Genomic DNA, 8813 nt, shown 5'->3' with positions numbered 1-8813 from the left:
TCCCTTCTCCATGTGGCCTCAAATATTGTTATGCATCTCCTCCCTCTCCCTAGGTTTCTGAAGGAGATAAAAGATTTTTTCTTCTCTCTCTCTCTCTCTTCTTTCTTTCTTTTTTTCTTCAGTTTCTGTCTTTTTGTTGTTGTTTTTTTGTTTTGAGGGGGGGCATGTCTTGAAGTCAGACTTTGGTTTCCCATAATTGATGGCTGGATTTGGTACAAGGTCAGAACTTTGCAGGTCACATTTTAAAGGGTTAATTAGACCAGGAACTTACACAAGACACTTTAGAGGAAGTTTCTCTGGGTGCAAAGTGTCTTCAAGTTTGTGGCTAGATCACATGAACAGAATTAGATGTGGACTTATCATCTATTTTTGAGCCCTGAACATTGATAGTTGGTTTCCTCTATTTGTAATTCAGAAAATAATTCTTGCCATACCCTGTTTCCTTGGATATGCTCTAAGGACATCATCTTTCATCATCACCCTCACGGTCCAGAGCAAAGCAAGATCAGGAGGACTCATGGAAGACTTGTAGATGAGTGAAAAACACTCCCTAAACTGCAAAAGGACCCAGCAAAAACGTTTTCTTGCATCCTCATCTCATGTGTTATCATAGCAATTTTTATTAAATAAGAAAATTATAACAACAGTAAGTTACATGTTATTTTAGGTTTTGGGAGATTGTATCTGCCCACGAACTGCTTTCTTGTAATCAATGTAGCCTCTTTCATGCCATCAACCTGTATTGATTTATATGTGGGGGAATAGTTTCAGCCTATGACTTTTAGAAAGGATAGCATCTTGTACCTCACTAAGAATAGACAGCTGCTGGGTATATCTTCCTGAGATATCAGACTTTCAAATCTTGGAGTATAAACATTGAACCCCTTCATTTATTCATTCTTCATACCATGGGCCAGACTATCCCTAAACCAGTTTCCAGAACTTGGAAGTTTGTATAAGGTGACATCTGAGAAGCATTGCAGGCTTGTTGAAAGAAAGATGCACTGGATGAAAGACAGTCTTTGTACTCTTCACTGGGACCCTAGGTATTTGCAAATCTATAATGATAATGACATCTCCAATCCCCTAATAACCCTCTAGACGTACTCCTCAACCTTACTTTTTGTCACATACGATTAAACAAAATTTTCTTTTATTTAATAAGAAACAACACATTATGATTTTTTTTTCTTTTAGAAGAATTGGCCCAAATTAGATGATTAGAAAAACAGTTCCCATGTGTGTAACTCAAAACACTAGGTTTGTATGACATTATTTCAAAAACAGGTTTTGTGGTAAAATAATATCTCCCTTTGGGAGATTTAAGTTTTGGCATCTTACAGGTTCTGAGAAGTGCTGTAGCAAAATAACTTTATGGAACTGTTATTTTCATGGGACATTTCTTAATCTCTCAGTACATCCATTGGAAAAAACCGGTCCTGAAATTTGTCTTGAAGTTCATCTTGTCAGCATCCTTACATTCTGCTTGGCATCCCCAGGACTAGGGACCATTAGGGATCCTCAGCCATTCTATCCTACTGCTGCCAGCTCTCCACTGTCCTCCCCAACTCCCTTTGCTTATAGGAGGTGGGCCAGTGTGGGTGGGGCAGAGCCATAACTGGTGAGAAGGAAAGGGATGCAGAACCATAGCTCTTCTTTCGGAAAGGGATAGGCATTCTCGAATTATAGGGGTAAGGGCATTTACCCTTGTCACGTTAAGGCTGGTGTGGAACATAAAGTCTCAGTTGAAAAGGGCCCGGCAATCACAAGGAAACACGTATGACTCTGCAGAGGGGAAAAAGCAGGTGGTGACTCGGATCACTGTATCACACCACATAGGCACCAGTTTCCTGAGTGTGGAAAAGTCTATCTCAGTCCAGAGATCAGAAACTTCTGTAAAATAGTGTGCCAAGGTTCTGCCCATTCTCTCTCTCTGGATGTCTGGGTGCCAGGCAGGGGGAGTACAGGGACAAGGAAGAAGAGGAGGAACAGGCACATTTTGGCTAATTATTCTTTGGAGCAGGGACCAGTGAGACTTCTCAAAAGGTGATTTCCATTTGTCAATGAAATCTGCCTTGGAATGTATTACTTTTGCCATGCATGGCATAGATTGCATGAGGTGTTGGGCAACAGGTTTACTTTGTTATATTCATGCCCACATCCACTGAACTTGCATACCCTTTGCAAAGAGAAAATAAAAAGCTAGAAATTGGTCGCATAACAACCATTTGTTTTATAGCTGAGTAAGTTCTGCAAAACAGTGCTTTCAGCTATTTTGTTACCAATCTGTCCCCAGGAGCAAGATGAGGCTGATAAAATGTTTATGGGCTAGTAAATTTTTCTACTAATTTGCAAGGCCATAATAAAACATACAAACTTGATGGCCTGCAGGAAACATAACAAGGACTAGGAATGTACAGTAATTTGGAGCAAAAAGTCCTTTTAAGGCCCTACAGGAAGTGACTCCCAGAAAAGAGATGAATCACAGTATTTTAAGCGGAGAAGAATGATACTAAGTTTGTACTTAACTAGTTATAGCCTGAGAAAAGATTTTCTGGAAGGAAATGATGGAAACTTCCTGCTTTCAATTATTCTTGCTTTAAAGAATAAAATTAATTCAAGTATATAAAAACAATGCTCAAATGAAAACAATTATTGGAGTACAGAGTATCCTGTCATGTATTAACTTTTAGTATTGTTGATTGTTTTGCGCAGTATACACAGGCTCACCATGCCCTCTTGTGGCAGAAATATTACAAAAATTTAGAAGATACCCTGGTATATTTTAAACAGTAGTTAATCAAATTCTTTTTGGGAAAGTTTGTTCAAAGGAAAAGATGGTTTGCAGAAGGTGGTTGGCACGTTGGAGCACGTACATCTGGGTGGGGCTATCCTTACACAAGGGGAGCAACAGTTGAAAAGAATCCAGATGTTTTTACAGATGCAAGGACACAGCCATTACAGAAAGCTGACATTTAAATTTTCTGTCTAATGTTAAAATTTGCTCATTTTTAACATTTTATAGTTATTCAAATCTATAAATAACAGTAATTGCTATCATTTAGTGAATATATCAGGCAATTTAAACATATTTTCTCATTTTATCTCAAAACTATGGGGTTACATATAGAAACCAAGGCTTAGTGGTACTAAGCAACTGCGTTTATACAGCTAGTAAATGGCAGAGCTGGAATTTGAGTTAATCTTCTCTTGATTCCATAAGCCTGTACACTTTCCATTGTGCCAAGCTTGAATATTTAATACATGTGAGACACCCTGGGGGTGGGCGCCCAGGGAATTACACAGTGTAAGATATTCTTTAGAAATTTGTGGCCTAAATTAGAAATAAAAACAACAGTGGAAAGCTGAAAGCTTTTCCTCGAAGATCAGGAGCAAGACAAGGAGGAACTTTTATTTAACATAGTATTGGAAGTCCTAGCCAGGCAATTAGTCAAGAAAAAGAAATAAAAGACATCTAAATTAGAAAGAAAGAAGTAGAATTGTCACTATTTGCAGATGACATGATATTATATGTAGAAAATCCTAAAGACAACCAAAAAACTGTTAGAACTAATACATGAATTTACTAAAAGTTGCAGGATTGTTGACAAAAGAATGTCCAGCATATAAAAAACTTTTATAAAATTTTATTTTAGCCAAAATTTTGAGGATATATCTGGAAGTAAGATATCAACGGATTGAGAATATGCTCCAGAGAATGGCAGTTTTGCAGGTTATTTTATGCATTAGAATCAAAGATTATGGAGGTGGGGAAAAGCAAACCAGAGGAAATCTGTAGGATTGGATAAAAAGCAAAATGGAGAAATACATACTTTGACGTATTTTACATTGACGGGTCCAGGATAGTTAATAATTAACGTTTATAGTACTTAGAGATGGTATGCCGGGAACAAGAGAACAATGAGGGGTTCTCTGGTCTCATGCTCTGCTCATCATGTGCTCTAGTCCATGTGGTTATCCCTTGGAAGGATGTAGAAAACAAAATTACTCTGACATTTCAAAGGTAGGTTATCCTAGATGCATAAGAACAGTGGACAGGGCTCATTTAAGGTAAAGACTGACCTTTACTAAGAAAGCTTTGGCCTGGGACATGACTACCTGCCATGGCTTGCACAGTTAATAATTTTAATGTTCCGACCATCTTGCGTGGCTACTTCTGCTCACTGAGTTTGGGAGGCCTGCCATCTGGATCCCCCCTGAGCTTGTCGGATTTAGTATATGGCCCCTTTTTTGTTTACAGATAAAAAAATCAGTATACAGAAATCTGTTGCATTTCTATACACTGATAATGAACCATCAGAAAAAGAAATTAAAAAAAATACCTGGGAATATTTTTTTTACACAGATGCTCGTAACAGCTTTATTTCTAATAGCCAAAAATTGACAACGACTCAATTGTCCATCAAAAGTGAATGGATAAATAAATTATGGTATATCCATGCAACATAATACTACTTAGGATTAAAAAGGAATAAGCTATTGATACATTATATGACATGGATGACTCTCAAAATAATTATGCTGAATTAAAGTAGCCAAAAGATACATACTGTATGATTCCACTTCTACAACTTTCTTTAAAACTGCAAAATTATCTCTAATAATAGAAAGGAGATCAGTGGTTTCTTGTGGTTGGAGAGGGGAGTGGTGGGAGGGAAGGTTTACAAATGGGCACAAGGAAACTTTTGTGAATGACAGATATGTTCATTATCTTGATCGTGGTGATGGTTTCAAAAATACATAAATATGCCTACATTCAGTATCAGTTATAAATTATCCCCCAATAAGACAACAAACAAAATAACAAAAAAGAATTGTAGGACAGAAGAGATGCTGTATAAGACAAAATATGAATCTTTACTACTGCTCCTTAAAATATAAATGAAAAGTGGCAGCCAAATTTCCTCTTAATTCAGAAACCCCTTGAGGTTTCTGAATTCCTATGAAGGAGCTTTGTGTATAGAACTTCCTCTCCAAATCTGACTCTGTGTGCAGCTTTATAATTTTTATTATATTTTATTTTTGATTAATTAAGACAATAACATAGTTCAAAAACCAAATTGTATGAAAAATATTCATTAAAAAGTCTTGATTCCACCTAACTACACTATTTTTCCCACAGTAGCTAACTTTTATTGGTTCTTTTATGTATTTTCAGTGTTTCTTTAAACAAATATAAACAAATAAGAAAAATTCTTATTTTCCCTCTTTATGTAAAAGGAAGCACACTAAATACAATGCTTTGCATTTTACTTTTTCTCAACTATATTTTGGAGATATTGCTATATCAGAACATCTTTTTTTTTAAGTTGCAGAGAATCTCACTGAGTAGACATATTAGTGTTTATTTAATCGGTCTCCTACAGACAAATTGTTTTCAACCCTTTATTACAAACCCTATTGCAATCAACAATCTTGTATATATGGCATTTCGTATATGCTTAGGTATGTCTATAAGATCAATGTTCACAAACAGGATGTCTAAGTTGAAGAATAAATGCGTTTGTAATCATAATAGAGATTACCCAACGCCCTCTGTAAAAGTTGTATCACTGTTGATTTCCACAAGCATCATGTGAGGCTTACTCTTCACAGCCTCTACAACAGTGTGCTCAGCATCTGAATTTTTGTGTAACTATAGATGGGAAATGATCTCAATGTACTTTCGATTGGCATTTTTCATATTGTGAAGTTGACCATCTTTTCCCATGTTAAAAGAAATGTATTTTTTTGTGTATATACTATTTATTCATGTCCTTTACTCATTTTTCTCTTAGAATATTAATATTTTCTTGATTTCTATGTGTTCCTTAAAAAATTTTTTTATGTGTTCTTTCTATATTTGAAAGATTCACTTTTTGTCAACATGAGTTGCAAATATTTTTTCCCAATTTGTCATTTATCATTTGAATTCTTTATAGTGGTTGCATGTTTGTTTGTTTTTCCAATTGGATCTCTTTTAGTAACTACTGCCTATCTTTAGGTGCAGGCTCTGGCCTTCTCTGGGATGGTAGATCCCATATTTCTCCTATATCTCCAGACTACATGTGCCACCAGACTAATGATGTCTCTCAGTTGACTCTGTTCCACTGTTCAGAGCTCGAGGAGCACATTCCCTGTGATATTTAGGCTATCCCTGTCAAAGCAGAGCACATGTCCCACCATGACACTAATGTAATGACTGAAGATGTGGGCCAGTTTGTCCATGTCATGTTCTGACTTGCAGGTCAGGTTCAACCTGTCTATTAATGCTATGAACTCCATCAGGTGGATGCCGAGGGGGACACCCTGGGCCGTGGCGAGGTCGGTTCCAAACCCTGGGGCTTCCTGAAGACCAGCAGGTCGAGAAGCAGCACCGCCAGCCCAGCTTCCACAGGCCAGGCCACAGAAGCGGCACCCCACCCGCTTGCAGGTCACCATGGTGGTGGCAGGGTTGCCCGTGGAAACAGAATTCCCTAGGAAAAAATTTAAACAAGGAGGTGAAAGACCTGTACACTGAAAACTATAAGACATTGATGAAAGAAATGGAAGAAGACACAAATAAATAGAAAGATATTTCCTATTCATGGATTTAAAGAATTAATATTGTTAAAATGTCCATACTATCCAAAGCAACCTACAGATTCAATGCAATACCTACCAAAATTCCAATGACGTCTTTCACTGAAATCAAACGAACAATCCTAAAATTTGTATGGAACCACAAAAGACCTTGGACAGCCAAAGGGATCTTAAGAAGGACAAAGCTGGAGGCACAATGCTCCCTGTTTTTAAACTATATTACAAAGTAATAGTAATCAAAAGAGTATGGTATTGGCATAAAAACAGAGACATAGATTAATGGAACAACAACAACAAAAAGGCAAGAAATAAACCCACACATACCTGGCCAATTAATTTATTACAAGAGAACAAAGAATATACAATGGAGAAAGGATTGTCTCTTCAATAAATGGTGTTGGGAAAGCAGAACAGCCACATAAAAAAGAATTAAACTGGACCCCTATCTTACACCATAAACCAAAATTAATGGATTAAAGACTTGAATGTAAGATCTGAAATCATAAAACTCCTAGAAGAAAACAAGTAGAAAACTCCTTGGCATTGGTCTTGGCAATGATTTTTTTGGATTTGACACTAAAGCAAACAAAACAAAAGCAAAAATAAACAAACGGGATTACATCAAACTAAAAAGGTTCTGCACAGCAAAGGAAACCATCAATGAGATGAAAAGGCAACCTAATGAATGGGACAAAATACTTGCAAATCATATATCCGATAAGAGGTTAATATCCAAACTATGTGAAGAACTCATGCAACTCAATAGCAAAAACCAAACAATCCAATTGAAAAATTGGCGGAGGATCTGAACAGATGTTTTTCCAAAGAGGACATACAGATGGCCAGCAGGTACCTGAGAAGATGCTCAACATCACTAATCATCAGGGAAATGCAAATGAAAATTGCAATGAGATATCACCTCACACCTGTGAGAACAGCTATTATAAAAGAGACAAGAGATAACAAATACTGGCAAGGATGTGGAGAAAAGGGAATCTTTGTGTGTTGTTGGTGGGAATGTAAAGTGGTGTAGCCACTGTGGAAACAGTATGGAGGTTCCTCAAAAAATTAAGAATAGAACTACCATATGATCCAGCAATTCCACTTCTGGGTATTTACTGAAGAAAATGAAAACACTAACTTGAAAAGATATATGCACTGCTATGTTCACTGAAGCATTATTTATAATAACCAAGATATGGAAACCTACGTGTCCATTGATGGATGAATGGATAAAGAAAATGTGGTATATATAAAATGGAATATTATTCACCAATAAAAAAGAGTGAAATTTTGCCATTTGCAAAACAACATGGATGAAACCTGAGGGCATTACACTAAGTGAAATAAATCAGACAGAGAAAGACAAACACCATAGTATCTCACTTACATGTATAATCTAAAAAAAGAAAAAAAAACAAGTTCATAGATATAGAGAATGGATTGATGATTGCTAGAGGGAGGGGGTGGGGAGTCGGTGAAATGGATGAAGGGAGTCAGAAGGTACAAATTTCCAGTTATAAAATAATTAACGCATGGGGATATAATATACAACATGGCAACCATAGTAAATAATACTGCATTGCATATTTGACAGTTGCTAAGAGAGTAGATCTTAAAAGTTCTCATCACAGGAAAAATAATTCTGAAACTACGTATGGTGACAGATGTTAACTAGACTTACTGTGGTGATCATTTTGCAATATATACAAATATCGAATCATATTATACACCTGAAACTAATATAATGTTGCATGCCAATTATATCTCAATAAAAGAAAAAGCATACAAGGAAAAGATACCACCATACAATTCAGCATACTAGGAATAGGTAAGCACAACTATTTTTTTTAAACAAAGAAAGGATCGTATGGTTGTGTACATTTTTCCCCACCAGTGTAGAAAAGCAATATACTTTCTTCAATTATTCTATTGTTTTTGGCCTTGAGCATGAGCAAGATCTGTGACTTGCTTATAACCAATAGAATATGACAAAAATGATGGAATGTACATGTTTATGTGTGATTACATGATTATATGACATGATTTTAGCATCCATTTTGCTGGGGGTTTCTTTCTATTTTTTTAATATAAATTTATTTATTTAAATTAGTTTCAAGTATACAGTACATTGGTTAGACATCTATATTGTTCATAAAATGATTCCCCCAATTGCTCCCTCCCTCCCCTGGCCCTCCACTTAGCCATCATATTAATGCTAACTGCATTCC

The sequence above is a fragment of the Pteropus alecto genome, unplaced genomic scaffold, assembly GCF_000325575.1.
Source record: "Pteropus alecto unplaced genomic scaffold, ASM32557v1 scaffold79, whole genome shotgun sequence".
Taxonomy (NCBI): Eukaryota; Metazoa; Chordata; class Mammalia; order Chiroptera; family Pteropodidae; genus Pteropus; species Pteropus alecto.
The sequence above is the reverse complement of the archived record's forward strand: the minus strand, read 5'-3'. Positions refer to the sequence as shown.